Here is a 19,326-nt window from a genome sequence, read left to right on the forward strand (position 1 = left end):
TAGCGGCATTTCGGAAATAATATATAGTTCATTGCCTCTGCGTTCTTATTAGAAGTCGTTGGAGTTTTTTTCTCTGACAACCCTCCCTTGTTGCGTTTTTTTTTTGCTGAAATACATATATAGCCCCCATAAAATGAACTAACTTTAGTGGTGTTTTCATCCGAATAGTATTTGTGATAGCAACCGTTGCAATGCAATGAACCTCGTTTACGCAGCAGGTGGATATCACGTCACGGACCTGGAAGATCAAAACAACAACATACAAATCTTCCTCTTTTATTCGCGTTTTCATACCTTAAAACAACACCCAAGAAGAAAACGCCAGTGTTCTTCTACGACATCCACCTGGACGACAAACTATTTGCTTCCCCCTCACCCACCTCGACATTGGCTAAGTTCGGTGTCAACTTAGTTAGTGCCGCCGTTACCAAAAAGCCTGGCGGAGTAATCTTGTTGGTGTTTACGGTGTGATTTGTGTCGCACGCGGTCTCTGTACACAAGCTGGCGTGCAGCCTAGCAAGTTGTGTTCATCCGCGCACGTCGAGCTGCTCCAAAGCGACTCGCATCATGGTAAGTTTTTCTTCTTGCTAATAATGTTCACGTTTATCGTTGTTGTGTCCTATCAAGACGCTCCGCGATTCGTTGACTGCGCACGGAGATCTTGTTTTGCACACGGTTGTTGCTTATAAGTTTGCACGGCGAAATAGACTCGTAACACGCGCATGCATGCACGCACACGCGCATATTCACGCACACACCTGTAGGCTAATACTAGCGCATAAATACAAACTTGCAGGAAATTATGTCGCTGTCGTGAGCAGACGTTATAACTTCGCCAGCTTTGTGTTCTTGGTGTGTTGTGAAAATTCTTGCAAACTTCTTAAGCAACACCTATCGTCAACGAATGACGTTTTTTTTTTCTTTTTACAACCGTGTGCAGTTAGTTACGACATCTGTCCCCCTGAAAGTGGAAGCACTCTCGTTGGTTCTCTAGACATCTTTTAAATCCTGCAACTGTGGGTTTGCACTGATTTCGGAGGAGGAAGAGCAAAGTAGCTGCCGCAGCAGACTCCTCCACGTGTTTACAATCTCTCAAACTCAAGACCGTACAACTGGCAAACATTCTGAATTTTTTTTTTTTTTTAGTTTAATAAGCATGACGATAAGTGTGAAATAGGTGTGTCATAAGTATTTGTTGGTGTTAGTGTGAACCACTTTTGTGATCATCACTCAACTGAGCTTAGGTTTTATTACTAAATGCAGTTTCTGACCACTTAATTAATAAACATGAGTTATAATTTTATCCCACATCTCGATTAATACATAATTTCCTGATTTTTTTTGCGAATTGTATTGTTTTTGTTTACGTTTTAAATGATTTCAAATGGACTAATTTGCTAAATGTACATTATTTACTTTAAAAAATCTTTTGGAGCAAGTTCATGACAAACTTACGCAAACTCCAGCTGATGTGAAATGCGATGTATAAATAAAGTTGTATCGTGTTGTATAAACTTGGCTTTTCTTTTCAGTCAATATATTTGTTCAGCTTTGAATATTTTTTTTTTAATGGAATTAGCAATTTGACAGATTTCAAATTGCCACAAAAAATGGAGCATAACCATATTTTTTTTTGGTAAATATACACTTGAGGTCTGAAATGAATTGAAAGTATGCTAAAGAGAAACTGCCGCTTTAAGACAGTTTACTCGTAGTGCTCCCTCCTCCTTCGTCTTTGGATTAGTCATTGTCTGAGAGAGAGAGAGAGAGAGAGGGGGGAAAAACCCTTTTTGGTAGAAGAAGGAAAGTAAATAGACTCCAACAAGCGAACCTTGACAACCCAGATTAAGGAAAACATCAGAGATCAAATAGTGCTGCTGCTGGGCTGTTGTCATGAGCCGCCTGAGGGCGGGAGGGAGGGAGGCCCTGGACACTATTTGAACAGCTACCGGGGTCAGTGTTCTTGCTCACTTATGCAGAAATGGACCGTCAGAAATCCCCAACCAACTTTTAAAATGCAGAAACTTTTTTTTCTGCAACTTTTTCGGCCGTTGCGTTTCACTTGGATGTCAGATATTCAGCCCTCTGCGCAATCTGATGGAGTCAAATTTCGACATTGAGATTCTCACTTGCCTGTGGAAGCCACTGAGCTTGGGCTTCAATCGCTCATAAATGTGGAAGATTGTTCGGACTCTGCATCCAAGTTAAGCACGTATGGAAGATTGATGACACGTGCGGAGCGCCACCCATTTTCTTTCACACCATTGTGTATGTTGAATCCGAATGAAGTCAAAATGACAAAATTTGCATAACCCACGTCAATTTTTCCGCAAAAAAAGGTGATCTGTTTGAGGCATCTCAGCCGATGTGCCGAGGTTAAAAGTTGCAAACGATGAACGCTGTGAGATTTTGAAATTCTCTCAACGTGAATTCAAATGCTGAGTGCCATCGACATCTATTTCCGTCAACTATGATTTTAACCGTGGTTTGACCATTCAGCCGGGTAGCAAAAATAAATAAATAAATAGATAAAATAATCTTACTCTGGCCAGCAGATGGCAGCATAAGATCTGTTTTGGACTGTTTAATCTCCTAAAAAAAAAATGGCCATTTGACCGTCACAAGCAGCTTGTGATTTCTCAGGTCGATTGCCATCTTAAATATGCTGCAAAGAGTCTTACAAAAGAGAGAAACCATGGCCATTACTCAAATTAGATTTTTGACACACTGCATTGTATGCACGCACGCTCACACACACGACTAAATACTACTACTACTAAATAGTGTGCAAATAGTTTGTCAAATGTAAAATTGTTCCTCTGGCGATTCATTGTAAATAATTGCATTCTTTTGCCATCAAAATCACATTTTCGTTGTTCGTATTTTATAGCATAAAATGAATATTCCGATGTTTGAGGCTTTTTTCACGTCAGCAAAAATGATTCGCGCCAAAGTCGCTGTTGTGTATATTGTTCAGTCAGTTAAAGCAACGTTTTGAACGTGTGGAATGCTGGGGAAGGATTGGCATATTTGAATCCACTCTTGTGGGGCTCGGCCATATGCGTGAAGCTGTGCACCGATTTCAGGCCAAACCTTTGCACCTGTCTCCGTCCGCTGTCCGGTCGGGATTTCAATTCTGTGCGTGTGATGTCGAAAAACCCATCAGATTGTAAAAAGAAAAGAAACGGACTGATGTTTTGTGTTTGGGTCATTCTAGGACTGCAAGGATCTGAAATGAAATATGCGACTCGGGGACCGCTTTGAGGCTGTAAGTGAATTTAAACTTGCACACAAACTCGTCTTCTCATCCACTTCCTTTTATTTTTCGTGCGTGCCGCATGTCAACGTCATGATTTGCATAAACCCGCGCGCTGTGAACCTTTTTTTTTCCATTTTATATGGAATGATGTGATCAGAAGTCATTTGAGGTCACGTTAATGCGGCTTTAATTTTATTTTTATTTTTGAAACATATTCTTGTTTCTGCAACGATGACATGCTGTTCGCGCTATGCTGTGTAAAAGTAAAAAAAAAAAAAAAATGCAATTAACATGTTCAACCATCAGTCTGTTGGATGAATTTTACAAATCATGATTAAATGGGTTGCAAAGCAGAGACGGCGACGAGTACTAATTCCTCGTCACCATGGACATCACCAAAGCTTGATCAAACAAAATGGCAGCAGCTTTGAAAGTATCTCACCGTTGACTTGGCAGGGCCGTTCCGTTGCCGTTTCTGTTCGCAAACTTGAATTTCTTTGATCTCGTCTTCTGGGTGCATCACTCTGGCTAAGCTTGCTCCTCGCTGCGTGATAAACCATCCGCGTGCTCAACGCCGTGGCTGGAGGAGGGATGAGCGACGCAATGCTAATGTTGCCGACAGCCTCGTCCGATTTTTTTTTTCCATTTTTTTTTTAACATTTGTTGCTCTTTTCTTGTCTTTGAAGATCAAACGAGCGCGCGCCGGTGTGCTTGTCTTCAATGGCCTCAACCACAAATCGGAGGCGCATTCGAAAGCACAGCAGTTAGAAGTTCACGTCGGACTCGCGCGACGACTCTTACTGCCCCGATCGCTCCATAAAACATCAACGTGAACCCCCGTTAGGAAAGGGAGCTCCTAATTGACCGGTTGTTGCTTGTTTATTTGATATATATTTACAAGCTGGGCCAGTAATTGGAAGGTCGTAATTACCCAAGATGCAATGCGACGCGACCAGCAGATAAAAGTCTGCCGCTTCTTATTATAATCTAGCATGCTGCTTGATAGCGGAAGGGGAGATTGCTAATTGGCCCATTGTCCCTCTTGCAATGTCATTGTTGACGATCATGTTGTCCAAGATGAGGATCATACTTTTGTTGTTGCACTTTATTTTTTTTTCCTGTTAACGGTGTGGCTCAGGACAGAGCTGAATCATTAAGGGATAGTAGAACGAATGGCGGTGGACGTTTCTTCTTCAGGGGCGGGTTGTGCATTTCACACGTAGGCCTTCAGTGAAGTTCTTCTTAATGAGACTTGAATAAATCAGCCAACGTTGATGACAACACGGCTGGAGAAATAAGATACAGAAAGACACTCATGCACGGCTGAGTGAGCATTAGCTTCTCTTGAAAAGTCCGTCTTGAAAATGGCCTCGCAAGCGCATCTGCAATTAAATCCACACTTTCCCAATTGCGGTTAAAAAAAAAATCAAGAATATAGTTTGGATTTTCGAACGGTCGCCAGTGACGACTTTCGGGTGTGTTGATTCCGCATAGCGCTGCCCCCTCACGAGTGAGTATCCAATCACAAGACGCGCTCATCACCTTTACGTAAGGTTCGCTGTAACCAAGTCGTGATCCGATTGGCCGTCGCAACTGTCTCTCAAATCTGAAAGCTCATTGACTTTGACAGAACGGATGCCCGCTGAAGGCCTCCAATGAATAGGATTTGTGAAATCTGCCTGGCAACACGAGCTAGCTGAATTCTGATTGGATCAAAACTCTAACCTAAAAATTCAACACTAGGATATCATATGACATCAATTTGAAAAATAAATCTTGATTTTTTTTTTTTTTATTGGTTATATTTTGTTCATCCAGCAGAGAAGGCCTTGACCGCCCACCACTGCCTTTATGCCACGCCGCTTGACTAAATGAATAAATACCAGGTTGGTCCTCGTGGCTTTACAACTGTGAAGTCATACTTGTTGTGGCTGTGTGAGCCATTCGGGGAAGATGACGGTATCTTCTCTGACCCGTCATGATTCAGTTGACCCGAGACTGGGGAGATAGTGGTGCCATCTGATTTATTTTGTCGCTCCGTTTCACGTTCAAACCAAGTGCCTGTGTGTTTCTCGGAGACGCCACCTCTTGTTTTGCAATTCCCTCTCTGCAAAAGAGGCGTTTGTGCTGCGTCTGTTGTTATTTGGGAGCTTGCTTTCCCAGTAGAGCTTCAGACGTTGTTTGCCGCTCAAGCCCGAGCTCCTTAGAGGGAGTTTGTTTTTTTTGCACTCAGGGTTATAAATGCGTCGGGGTGCCGTTCCCAAACCACGATGGTCACAGTTTATTTTGTGTTAAATATTTCAGTTTATTGAGCAGTTGAAGCAGATGGAATAAATGCATTTCGTAATTGTTTATGTCGTAAATGTGAATTATGACTCGATGAACGTGGATGGAAACCTTGCATCTCTGAAGCCATCACTTTAAAAAAACAAAAAAAACCCAAGATAACGTAGTTGCAGAAGTGCACACACCCTCTTATAAATGGGGATAGATTCAGAATTAAGCAATCATATAAATAATTGCCATTTTAATGTTGACCATTTTTCGCCACTATATTTTCCCATCACCCCAATAGTTGTTTTTATTCACCGTGTTAATCATTTACAGAAAGAAAATTCATAACTTAAATATTGTTTCATCTTAATAGTGATTCTGCTCGATGATGAAAAACAATATTAATCGCAATTATTTTAGTAATAATTGAAAGCACGATTATTCAGACGATTATGATTTTTTTTGGGCACAAAACAAAGAAAAAAAATAAACGTGCATAAATGGAAACAATATTTCAACAAATGAAATGTATTCCATTTAAATATTTTTGGAGTTGACTTGCTACACACATAAATTTCCATCGAACTTTTGCAACCTTTAGTTTCTATTTGCCGTCGTAAACTTTAGAGATTTTTTTTTCATTCGAACTTCTAAGACATGCAGCTGAGCCAGTGAGCTTCATGCACTTTTTGTTGGAGTTTTAAAACCAAGTTGTCTATTTTCCAACATCTAAAAAAGCTTAATATGTCGTAAATCACTAAAGTTATTAAATAAATATGCGCTTAAAGGCGTTTCAACTAAGTCAAGTTTTTATTTTCACAATTTTGACACCACGTTTTTCAACAAATGAATATCGGTTATCGGCCTCCTTGACTACGATTAATTGGTCTCGGCCCTGAAAAAAAAGCATATCGGTCTATCGCTAATTTTGAATGTAAGCGCATTTGTGTTTTTCGTTTTTGTGTTTTGTTGCTGCTGCTCATGATTACATTTTGCTACCAGTAATCCGCATTTTGCTTCAAAATTGAAGTTGATCAGCTCCAAACCTTATTTGGCTTTTTCCACCGTCACCTTGTAATTGTTTCTGTGTCATAAGCAGCCCGACGCCATTGCTGCAAAATGGAAACGCTTTGACTCATCTCGTTGGAGAATGGCCCTCGATCACACTCTCACATTCTTTTAAAAGGGAAACGGAAGATGAATTTTGCCCATAAAGGCTGGATCGCAAGGGCTTTTTATCCTAAATGGCTCGGGGAATTGTTATCTGTGGGAAGTGTGTCCTGCCTCCATCGTGTTCAATCAAGTGTCCACTTAGCTGTGACTCGGAGTAATTGTTCCCAAGTGGGCCACACACTGACCTGTTAATGTCTGCTTTGACCCGCTAACATTGTCAGCACGTCTTGGGGAAGAGTTTAAATCATGTGGATTTCTGTCCCGTCTTTATCCCGCCGGGTCAAGTGGGCATCGGCCCAGAAAGACCACTCTCTTGTAATTGTTCCCGGCGCCGAGGGTCAGCTCGGGGTGTTCCCAAAGATCAACACTTATTAGATGTGTTACGGAGAGTGGCGTTACTTAACAGGTCAAGTCATTGATCCGGTGCGTCGCCGATGTCCTTCAATGGAGTCACGGCAGCTGATATTTTTTTTTTGTCGATTAGAACTTTCTGCTTTCAGTTTTGGGTTTTGTCGGTGAAGACCGGATTTATATTGTTTGGATGTGTAACCAATTTGTGGGCTGTTGTCGACCTCCCCGCTTAGGAATACGGGACGGGCTGGATGGATCTTGGGATTCACCCCCCAAAAGTTCAGAGGTCATCTGAAATCTCTTCAAAATGGCCGCCGCAAAATGAACTTCTTCCATCGTGCAATATGTCGACCTAAATCCTGCTGCCAATTAACAAAAGAGGTTCATCACGCTCCAGAAGTTTTACATCAAACGAACAAAGCAATCGCCCGATTGAAACCTTATAGAGCACGCATTTTACGCGCATGCAATCCTTCGATAATATCGATCGAATGTCCGCCCAGCAGGAATGCAGCTTTTAGTCTCGTTTACTCATTATCGTGAACAACAGCAACGCAGCGATGCCAAAATGAAGCTTCAAATTTGCTTCATGAACCAGTTGTTGTATCCTCCAGATGGCGCCGTTGGTTTCAAGAAATATCCTAAATGGCAAGTCGGTGCGCTTTCAGCCCTCTGCTGAACAAAGAATGCCACCTCGTGGACTCAATAAACCTCATTTGACGGACATGTAAATCCAGTTGCGTCGCCAGCAGTCCGTGCGATATGGCCGCCTGTCGGGATCGACATATTTTTGGAAATAATGACAAGCATGCGGCCGAGTAATCAGAAGGGGTGTTATGTCGGGCCAATAGCGAGCCCGAGAATGCGGGCGGGCTGTGGAAACACGGCTGCAAGCGGGGGATGCTTGAATTCCTCACTCGTGAATTATGGAGAGTTGGGACGTTGGACTTTGTTTTGTTTTTTTGTCCGGTTGAAGGCCGGCCCGTTAAAACCAAGACGTGTTAGCCATGGAATATTCAAATGAACCTGCGATATTTGCTTCAAGGCAAAATATGAACTCCATTTTTATGACCAATAGAGTTTGATCGTCACTTTGCTGACCAACGTTAAGTGTGCTCTTAACTTATTCTGATTTTACGCAGAACACAATTCAATGACAATAGTCTTCAAACTTATTGGCTTTTTTTTTTATTTTATTTTTTTAAATATTTTTTTCATTTTGCATGTTTATTTCTTTTTTTTAGATATAAAGTTCAAATAGGATCAATTTTCAATTATCTTCAGTGGTTATGTTGTCAATTACAAAAAACCCCAAAACATTTGATCACGCTATCTGCAAAATATTGCGTGGTCCACATCACAAACGAGTCACTTTGTGATGTTCCGTTGTCTTCAGGTGAGGAATGAGTCACACAAGCCTTGCGGCTGAAATTGTTGGTTCCGATATGACACAAAAATTATACATGTAGGCCTGGAATCGATTTGTCATGGTGTCAAATTTTTGTGGCAAAAACAATCATCTTTACGTTTGCCCTTTTTTAAATGCAATTTTTAGCCTTGCTAAACGACTGTCGGGGTCTCCCCCACCTTTTTTTTTTTTTTTTAACTTCCTGTTTGTAATTGTTGTCGCTTCCTTCCCTCCCTTCTCCTTTCGCTCTCTCTCTCTCTCTCTCTCAATTTTCTCCTCTCAGATGTGCCAATGTTCTTGCGCTCAGACAAAACGAAACTCGATTCTGATTGGAGGAATGGAGTGCCTGGAAATTCAGCACGAGTGATTCGGGTATGTAAAAAGTAAAAATTTGACATTATTTATTTATTTTTTTAAATTAATTAATTAATTAATTAATTTATTTATGTATTTATTTATTATTATTTTTTTTAATTTGATTTTATTAGCCGTTATTATCATCCAATTTCTTTGGGCTTGACAGACATTTTTGCTGGTCTCAAGTGCCTTTGCCGTTTTTTGTCAAATATGTGTATATATGACCTTCCTGTGACCTGCGAAGACGTTCTGTATGTGGCCGCTTGCCAGCCCTCGCCTCCGATCAGGAGAGAATGTGACATTTGTGCGATTAAATGTGAGACTGTGAAGATGAGCCTTTGTTGCTGTCGTCTTCCCATCAGCAGGGGCGCATGTCGGCTGGACCGTAAATCCAGCACAGCAGGCCGCTCACTCTGCTCACCGTCCCACTCTCCACGTCAATGCGTTTGTTTGTTTGTTTGTTTGTTTTTTTTCTTTTCGAAACTTACGCTTCACTCGCCCGGCTTGCATCAGGCCCTTCCGGAAATGGACGACAAAAAAGATTGCTCCCGATGAAATGACTCATGCGGGCGGGCAGGCGGCGTATCCTCTCAGTCAATAGATTTGTGTTCCAGTTAAGCACGTTTTGACAATGTTTCCCAGAGAGGAGGGATTTCGAGAGCCGGCCTAAGTGAGAAAGCAGCAATCGGGCCGATTCATGCATGGATGAGAAAGCGGGTCGTATCTTTCGGCAGGCCCGCCATGACACTTAACGCCTCATTTGTGGGCTGGAGTCTGTGATCTGCTTTTCGCTCTCTGCTGATGGGGCACTTACTTGTGGGTACCACGTATGGACTATCTACAGTATATAGGAGGACTTGTATCTAATGGATAGTGACGGATCATAAAGACAAAAAGCTCTGGTCGAGCTGGTTGAAAAGGACGTCGACAGCGTGAAAGCACTTCCTTTGAACTCGCGCAGGAGTGTTTCTTGTCAACACTGGGTGGACAGAGATGCAGGATATCCAGGTCAAGGTTTGGGCAGCTCTCATTTCTCCACACTCGGTTCACACCCAGCGTGGCTCTGCGGCACATTTTGGAGGCCGTGACCGGCAAGCCGATGTTGACCTGGCACTGGGGCGGAACGATTTTAGGAAAAAAATTGGATTGATTTTATTTATTTTTTTGTACAAACATGACAGAAAATTCCATTAGAGCATTAAAAACAATAAAAGCTATTACTTTCAAAATGCAAGGACACTAAAGCTGTTTTGGGAGGAGGGGTGTCATTTTTTTTCATTTATATGTAATTGTACATATCAAAAGGCATTTTTTTTTTAAAGCGCAAAATGTTTTGCATTTCGCACTACTTTGTACATAAATGTCCATAAATTCATTGGCCTTTAGCAAAGCTAAATTGATTCCAATGAATCATTTTGAGACTTATTATTGTGTCGATCTGAAAATTCAGTCCTCTTTGGTGCAAAATAATGCAAATATTATTGATGAGATTATAAAAAATTGTTTGACATCGGACCTCTGTCGTGGTGACGTCAGCCGTTTACGTCTGAGAGCGTTCCGCTAAATTGCTAACGTAGCCGTCGTCTTATTTTACGACTAGATACGTATTGATTGCGATAGAAAATTTCAGTTGATAGCGGCTGGTTCTCCGTCCTATCGTGGTTTGAGCCAGATTTTTGTGAAAAGTGCACTGATTTTGGGTCTTTCCCTATCTGTATTTCACTTAAGCGATTAGCACGCTTAGCGACTCCTCGTTCGCCTTCTCGGTGAAAACGCTACTTATTCGTGGGGTCGTTTAATTGTCACCGCGAAGGAGATGATCCGCATCAAGCCGCTCGTTGTTCCTGCCATGAGCGGACTTATGTAGAGTAAGTAAATATAAAGTCCCCGCTGCTGCGGCGCAAGCTAGCTTAGCACCTAGCATTCAAATTGCCTTGAAAGAAATCCCTTCCAGGACTATGGAAGTCCTTTTTCAATCAGTCCAGTGCTGGTTGGTGCTCACGTTGTCCGAGATCACGATTTTTGGTCCCAAAACGATTAATCGTTCAGCCCAACCTGGCACCACATGCTTTTTAGTCTACAATCACCGTTCCGTACTGGTTTTCTGCTAGCACCCATTATTTCTGAACAAGCACCCAGATGACTTCCACGTCTCAACTGCGCTCACCGACATGCCGCTAAACGAATGCCGCGTAATTCTATTCCTCTTGGCGCTCTTTGTTTTCCTCTGATGCAGATGGTTTGCCTCAATTGTGTCATCTAGAGGAAAATAGTTGGCTCGGGGAAGGATAGAGAGCGCGGCTTACTCCATTAGTGTCATTTGAATGCTTTATTAGATCCGTCTGACGGATAGATGCGGAAAATTGTTTTAATTGTATCATTTGTGTGGTTAACCACTTGTGCATAAAAGAGCTGCGATGCGCGTGAAGGCCGAGGGTAGAGTCGTCGTCGCCTGTTAGGTTGCCTTTGCACAGGAAAAGAACAACAATCCGGGGGGCGGGGGGGGGGGTGTTCTTTTGGATGAAGCGTAAACACGGCCACAGTCCCGGAGACTCGCACCCGCCTTGGGGCAGGTTGAGATGAGCTCAGTGATATGCTGGCCTTTAACTAATGCGTCTGACCAGCGAGACTCCTCCGGCAACGACAACGGCGCCTTTTAAACGTCTGATCAAGACGGCAACAACTTTTGCACGCATTTAACTGCCGCGGCGCAGGAAGAGCTGCCACCCAGAAGACTCGATATTGTCGGCCCGTGTTTAATGTCTTAGAAATTCGCAGTATGAGGCCATAAATTGATGACATCACACCATTTCAACACTGCAATGAATCCATGTTGTGGTTATATATTGAATCGTCATTTTAGGGCATCTACCATACTAATTGTTGTGTATTGTAATAAATGTTAGGGCTGGGTAGCGATTCAAATTTCCAAAATCGATTTGATTCAATACACAAGGGGTGGGTTGGATTCGATTTTCGATTCACTTTGAGTGATTTTCGATTCAATCAAGGATTTCACGCAGTAGCAATTTCAATTTCTTATGGAAGACATTCTCAGAGGAACCAATGCTGCAATTTATGGGGAAAAAGACATTATTTATGGTTATCAAATTATGGTTTGATAAATCGATAACAAATCGATTCAAATCAATATCGATTATTATTATTATTTTTTTTATTTAACATACAAGATGTTGTTTGGAGACACTTGTTGTGGTGGGCGAAGCTAAGCCCCGACCTAAACCCCGACGTGCTGGAAAATGCATCCAAATGGCAAACAAGAATGCGGATAATTAAATTGTTTAGAAACAATAAAATTAGCACTTGGAGACGCTGTCAGCATGGAAGCTTTAACTCGCGCTGTGTGAATTTCCCTTTCAATTTGGAAGAAATAACGGAAATCTGTGCGGGAGAACACATCATCCATACGGCACTGAAGCTGTTGCACATCCTTTTGAAAATCTTATCCAATACTTTACACGCAGTACAAGTTCCCATCAACTCGTGATGTTCGGGGCCTCCTTGCAGCTGATGTTTTTTGATTTTCAGCCCGGGCAGCTGTTCAGGGGCAGGAGGCTAACTGCGTCCTCTTTGCTTTAAAAAACGTGTTGAAGCAAATGAAAGCTCCGTCTGCCACCTCCTTTCGCCTTTCTGCATTTTCCTGTTTGGACTTGAAGGTGATTCAGAGCCAAGGTGGCGACAGTTAACGGAAGCCACGCAGAGGAGAGAGTATTTATTGACAGTGAGGAGCAGTGATGCTTGTTCAGGATGCGGTTTTTACGCAGGATGCACCATCACCCCCCCCCCCACCCTCCCACCCTCCCAAAAAAAACAAAACAAAACAAACATCCAAGCCCAAAGCGCATCTTATCGTTCTAATCTCCACCATTCCACGACAAACCTGAGGTTTGGATTATGAATGGGAATTGTGTCGGTGGGCCGAGGAGGGGGTTTGTCCTTCGTATTGTGTAACTGTCAAGGTTTGGACGCCGCCAGGAGAGGGCTCACGCAAATTGACTTCCTGCTTGGTCCAGCAAGTGGTACCGATGTCACCACAGGTCACAGGCAAAAAAAACAAAAAAATCATAATTTATGCGGGTAATAGAAACTGTAAGATTTTGTATATGCATGAAAGGAAATGTAAGCTTTTAATGTAAGATGACCAAATATGAGTCACAATAAAAACTGCATTTCTCCTTTTCTGTCATGTCGACAATCTTTTCCGAGTTTCTACGGCAGGTTTTATGATCTGCCTCTCTGCGGACAGGGTCGTTTAAACTCCAGAGAAGCTGCCGCATAAAAATCACATCTGTTCAAGCCCAAATTGTAAAACAGACCCTCGTGCCGGGTCGGGGGCATCATTGAGTTAATATCGCACTATAAGTCGCTACCTTTTTCCTCAATTTTGAACCACGCCGCTAATTACAACGGTGCGGCTTTTTTGTGGATTTTCTTTCACCACTAGGGGCGCTCTATAGTTCAGAAAATACGCTAAATAAATCTTTTTTTTTTTTTTTCCTCTTGGGTCTGTTCTGTTTTAATTCGCAAAGTTGTTAAAAGTTTCTGCACCTTTATGTGCATTCACTGTACAAAATCCGTCTGTACATGCTGTAAACAACTCATTTTTTTTCAACATAGAGAACTGCGGCTGATAGCCTGGTGCGGCTTGTATATTTATTTATTTATTTATTTTATTTATTTATTTATTTTTTGTAAAAAAAGAGCTGCTGCGGCCTGTATACAGCCTGGAAATTACGGTAGTAGTTCTCAGTGCACAATAATAATAATGTGGTATTGCGCTCCAATATTTAGCCATTGGCTATAATCTGGCATATTTACGGGAAACTGTTTGATGAATATGCACTGTCCCTGTATCCTTTCAAAAATAAAATAAACACAAAAATACAATCGGTAAATAGATAGAGTTGGTTTCATCTGCTCTGTGACAGAATTTGGCATTTCACAACTGAATGTAGTGTCAACTCCTCGGCAGCTTTCTTTTGACCTTATCAATTTTTTTGGTGCATTTTTGTGATTCCTTTATAGTGTGCTGCAAAGTCATTTGCCCTTTGGAGAGAGCTTAAGTAGTTCATCGGTGATATGTTTTTAAGGACCTCACGCATTGTTGGCTTTTTTTTTTTTTTTTCCTCGTTTCTCGTTACCGTTGTTGAGAATGCACAAAAATGTCCACATTGACTCATATGTTTGTGAAAAAGGCGCATCTGCATATGTTGAGTGCAATTTTTAAGAGCTCTGCCCCAACTCAAAGACAAAGATAACGCCTCGACCGGTTTCCTGTGGGTTTTTTTGTGGAGAATTTAAGTGTCTCTGCGTGATGCGATCTACACAAAATGCACCAAGACAAATTTGTACGATATATTTTCAGTTTTGTTAGTACGTGTAGAATCTCACAGAAATTAAACCAATCTTCACTTTCACAAACGGATACAAAAAAAACCTTTGTAGTAATAGTGATCATCTTCTTAGGTGGCAGAAATTGCTCCCAATTTTCGAGGGGTCCTCCCAATGTTGTAAATAAATGCAGTCCAATTTCGATATCAAGTATGCAAAGATTGAGCATGTAAATGACAATTTTGTTGCTTGTTATCAATTCAACTATCTTTACAGGCCCATTTTCATGAAACAGTAAAACAGAGTGGCAATTGAAAAGCACATTGAGTACTTTTACTGTTTTGCTAGGTGTAAACTATCGCCAACATTTTTCTTCTGAGAATGCTAACAAACTGTTACTTTGAGCAAGCACATTCAACATCGATTGTCAAGCAATAAAGTGATCTCTGTCACTGGTTAGCATCCGATTTTAATATCGGTAACGCGAGAACATACTCGCGCACAGTCACTTTCTACCAACAACTAGCTAACCTTAGCCTTTAAACAGCCGCCAGCATTTGACATAACCTGTCAAATAAGATCAAAAGATACTCCCTAATTAGTTTCATATTTTTAGTCTTTAGCTCAAAATTCTTTCTGTACTCGCGTTGCTATCTTCTATACAGCATGTTAGCATGCCAACGGTTAGCATGTTCGCATTCTACCTATCTCAATCAGTTGTCGGACTGCGACACAATTCCACTGAGTTACAACATGTTCCAGACAGATTGTTAGCATGCTAGCTGTTAAAATGTAAGCAATTTGTTGAGGCAAAAGCTAAAGTAGGGTGAGAGCGTCCTTCACAATCGCATGGTTAGAAATTTGCAACAAATAGTATTCACAATTTTACCTGTTTGTTCTTTTGGTTTATACACTACATTAATTAATTGATCAAAATGTTGTTTTTTTTTTCTCCCTTATTGTTGTTTTTCTGAGCTGCAAGAATATTACTGCTGCATATTTGGGTGACATTTTGTATTTTACTTTTGTCTGGTCTTCTGTTCTTGGCAGTGAAATTCCGCCAGCGCCATTATGTTGCGGTCGTCGAGCCTTATCTGTGTTTGCGGTCTTCCACTTTAATGGGCTTTATTGATCTAAACAACATCAGGGCTTGTGGTCATGTTCTTCAGGCTGAGATAACTTCGGTGTAATTCCACTTCAGCAATGTATTGGGCTTTTATCGGTCTAAATAACGTTGCCTTTTAGGCTGTAATGCACCAGTAAGTCACCGTAGCTCTTCACGTCGGCAGGATCTTAATAAAGCATATCCTGTGGACGTCTTCCTGTGGAGAAAGTGAGAAAGTAAAAGGTTAAAAGGCATGCTGGGGCGCTTCCATCTCCTTTGAAATTCTTAATACATATAATCAATGTTGAAGAAAAAAATTACGTTAGATGTCAAAAAAAGTCTCCAAGGAATTAAGAACTGTTTTATTCCATTATTTTCATCGACTTGCAAACTAAATGATGTTGACGAAAAAAAAAAAGAAAAGACTCAATCCCAAACTATGATAACCATGATTCTGTGCTGACAAAGAAATTGGTTAACATGTTTATGTTTTTTTTTTCCACCAAAAGACAGAAGTGAAATTAGAAGTTTGGTAATCATTTATTCTTGTGCACGCTGAGAGTAATCAGTTCCTTAAAGGCACCTTCAACTCAAGTGCATTTTTCTTCTTCTTTCCTTAAATATTTGAGTAGATATTAAATTAAGGCGTACAGTATGCGCAACACTGTGACTTTTCAAGCAACGTGCAGGGAGATTTATTATTATTTTTTTTTTTGGGAATATTTATTTATTTATTTTTTAACCTTTGGAGCCTGCCTACGCATGTCGATTTGCACCTTCTGTTTCTAGTTGGACCAGGAACATAACGTAGTTTTTCTTTCAACATGAGATTACGTAATAGTTGCAAGTGAAATGCTCAATACTCAAAATTAGTTATAGATATTTATAGTTTATTTTCTGCCAGCTGTTGATATTAATGTGCAAAATAAACTTAAAAAAAAAAAAATAAAATAAAATATATATATAGATATCTAATTTGAAATAAAAAAAATACACAAGTGATGTTTCTGTCACAGCAAAAAATTATAATTAAATTTTTATTTATATATATATATATATATATATATACACAGAACATCACTTATGTATTTTTTTCCTTTCAAGGACAAACGGTGTTGGAGAAAGCAGCTCGTAGCGTGGAGTCCCCGAGCTCTGGTTGAGCAGGAGATCCCTTTTCAGTGCCAGCTGTTCTCTCCGATAGACCAGGCTGTGCTGAAATTCTCTTAATATAATTCAACGGGCTCAGGAGAATAGTCCAAAACAAGCGTGCCAGTGAGGAGAATGTTGAATTTTTTATCAGTGGGCCTCAACTTGCTGAGCTGGTGGGCAGCGCTCTCATTCATGAGCAGATGTTCAGCGCGGTTCCACTCCGCAGCTAATGTGAACTTACTGGCCTCGCTGCCATTGGCTGCAAGGACGTTGGCAGTGACCTGGCATCTGAGAATTGTTCCCAGGAAAAGGCACGGCTTTGAAATCATTGCCCCCACCTTTTTTGAAGCCGCATCTTCGCCCAGGAGCTGCGTCCTGCACGGACAGCCGATCTGTCTTGCGTTTGACGGTGATTAAACACTCACTTGTGTTTATTAGGGCATAGCAGCAAATTCTGCAGATTTTCTGTTCAAGTCGAAGTGCGAGGATGAACCAACAGCCCTCATTGTCGGGGAATATTTTGTCAATTAGAAGATAATGCATTTGATGGACTTTTATTTTGGTCAAGATTGACATTTACAGGTTAAACCAATGTTTCTCGATTTATTTATTTATTCATTTTCTTTCTGTTCCGGCCCCCCAGCAAGAAGAAAACCATTTACGCCCCCAGCCCATGACCCACTCTCTGCCGCAACTATAAATAATAGAATTTTTACACCGTCGAGTTAAAACTCGCTGTGCACATTGGGCGAGGAGAGCGACACTGCCAGCTACTGGTGAAAATGTGCAATTACACTTTATTGTAAAGCATGTTGCCCAGGGTTACAATTCTCCCCCAGCATCGCCCCCCCCCCCCCAGGGGTGCAAACCAACGCAGAAAGTTTGCAATTTAAGTAGATTTTGTGTTTTCTTTTCACTTCATTTTTGTGGTTTTGAGTTCTCAGTGCTGGTGATGTTGGCGGTTGAGTTTAGTCATACCGAGAGCTTCTCTGATATTTCCACTGCCGCATTGATGAAGGAGGTGATGCATTTTTAAAGGGCAAATTTTGAATTGATTTTTCATTGCATCGTCCAAGTGGTCCGAATCAGCGAACGCACACACACACACACACACACACACACACTGACGAATTCTGGTGCGGGCCGCATCGAGCCCGTCCGACGACTCGCTGATCGAGACGTGCGCCCTTCACGAAACGTTACGACATGCTCCGAACATAAATGCCCACGTGACGCGATCGAATCTGGCGCGTGGATATTTTTCAGCCCACTTGCGCACCTGCGTACCACTTATGTGCAACGCTGGTCATAATGTTTTAACAGGTCAATATGGTCGCGGTTTTTAATTAAGTTTTGACGTCAACGGTGTTTGGTTGGACGGTTCTCTTCTTGTTGATTACTGCTGTCGGCATCTTAATATGTTGGCACGGGCGCACCTCTCTTGTTGGCTGTTTTCACTCGCGTCTTGTCTAGGAACTCGTAAGCCGAGTCGTGAAATTCGCTCTCCTCCGGCGTCATTGGTGCGAGTTTGCGAGGCGTGCCGTCGAATTACGGCCGAGCTGCGGAAAAGAGGGCGTCGGTTATAAATAAAGCACCTGTGAAAGGCGAGCCGCTTGGCTCCGGTTGGTCTTGAGCTGAAAGCAGCTGGTGCTGCGGTGCGCCCGGCGGCCGCTTCTGAAATGCGCGTGGACAAGCTGCTCGGCCTGGCTCTGATGCGGCCATATAGATCGACAACGATTTGCCTTTTTTTCACCAACGAACAAATTGGTTTGTATGTGACATTGAAGAGCGCCGGCACGCTGCCAGTCGTTTTCCATCCCAGCATATGAGTGAAAGTAAAGTTGTCCGTAAGGGACTTGAAGATTGGAAATGACAAGCTCTTGTTTCGTCGGCATGTCTCATTTTCACTTTCTAATTGGTCGTTTTTCAGGTTGGCTTGATGAGAGCAAAACTAATTAGTGTTACTAAATCCAGCGGGAAAAAACCCCCCAAAAAAATAGCACTCGGCTTGATTGTTCTGGTTTCCTCTCCTGTGTCAGGCACTCCACAATAAAATGTGACGGTAATAGTTTCCCAATTGCCCGTACTCCAACATCCCCGAGCTGAATGCAACCGCTGCTCTCTTGACATTTTCTTTGGCAAGATCAGGGAACAGTTTTTGCCCTCTCGCACGTTGTGCCTTTGTGACTCATAGGAAGGTTCGTTTTTGTTTTTTTTTAAACAATGTGCCGTGTTTTTCAAGCGGGGCATTTTGTGCTTTGATTAGCCACGTCCTGCTGACAAGAGCGGCCAAACAAGTTTACGGTAGCTGTGACATGAGTGTTCCCTTGATCCAAAGCGCTCCAGCTGCAGCGAGCCCTCAGGAAGCACATCACAGGCCCACACGGGCGCCCGCCGTCCGCAAAGAGGAATACGAGCCGTGTTTGAGTTGGCACGCACTCCGCTCTCAGGGTCGTTTTGCTGCCTCGGCAGAAAGCGCCGCCGAATCCAGGGGCAGGATGGGCCTTTTCCACCTCTCCCCGCTTTCAGGAAACACATCTTGCCGTATTTCCATCCGTGTTTGAAAGTGAGGGACGGCAGCGGGGCATGAGTCAGTGGCGCTGGTTTCCTGGTAAATTGGTCGACCTCATGAGCAACATTCCAGACGGGATGTGTTCGTTTCTCACTTTTGGACACAACTTACCTGGACATTCTTGAGTTCTGTTCACACAACCCATGTGGCTTTTGTGCAGAAGGGAGGACGGATATAATTTTTTTCCGATGCAGATAGCGATTATTAGCAGTCATGGAGGCCGTTAAGCGATATTTGAAGACGATAAAAGGGGTGAAATGGTGTCCAAATTTTGAAAACGGAAAACTCCAAAACTTAATTTAAATGCCTTTTAACATATTTATGAA

The 19,326-nt window shown here is 42.0% G+C and overlaps 1 protein-coding gene across 8 annotated transcripts in view; it reads left to right on the top strand.

Annotated features, from left to right (window-relative positions):
* Positions 1-303: 303 nt before the first annotated feature.
* Positions 304-19,326, top strand: part of foxp1b (forkhead box P1b) — a 116,487-nt gene continuing 97,464 nt past the window's right edge. For 6 of the 8 annotated variants that reach the window (XM_088309303.1, XM_088309307.1, XM_088309312.1 and 3 more), the window contains exons 1-3: positions 304-570; positions 3,218-3,268; positions 8,749-8,837. The gene's annotated coding sequence lies outside the window, so the exon portion shown is untranslated. The remainder of the gene's footprint in view (positions 571-3,217; positions 3,269-8,748; positions 8,838-19,326) is intronic. The other 2 variants (XM_088309305.1, XM_088309306.1) reach the window with 1 other exon arrangement.

This window comes from Idiotropiscis lumnitzeri, chromosome 11, assembly GCF_059441095.1.
Source record: "Idiotropiscis lumnitzeri isolate Australia: NSW breed Sydney's pygmy pipehorse chromosome 11, RoL_Ilum_1.0, whole genome shotgun sequence".
In the NCBI taxonomy this organism is placed as follows: Eukaryota; Metazoa; Chordata; class Actinopteri; order Syngnathiformes; family Syngnathidae; genus Idiotropiscis; species Idiotropiscis lumnitzeri.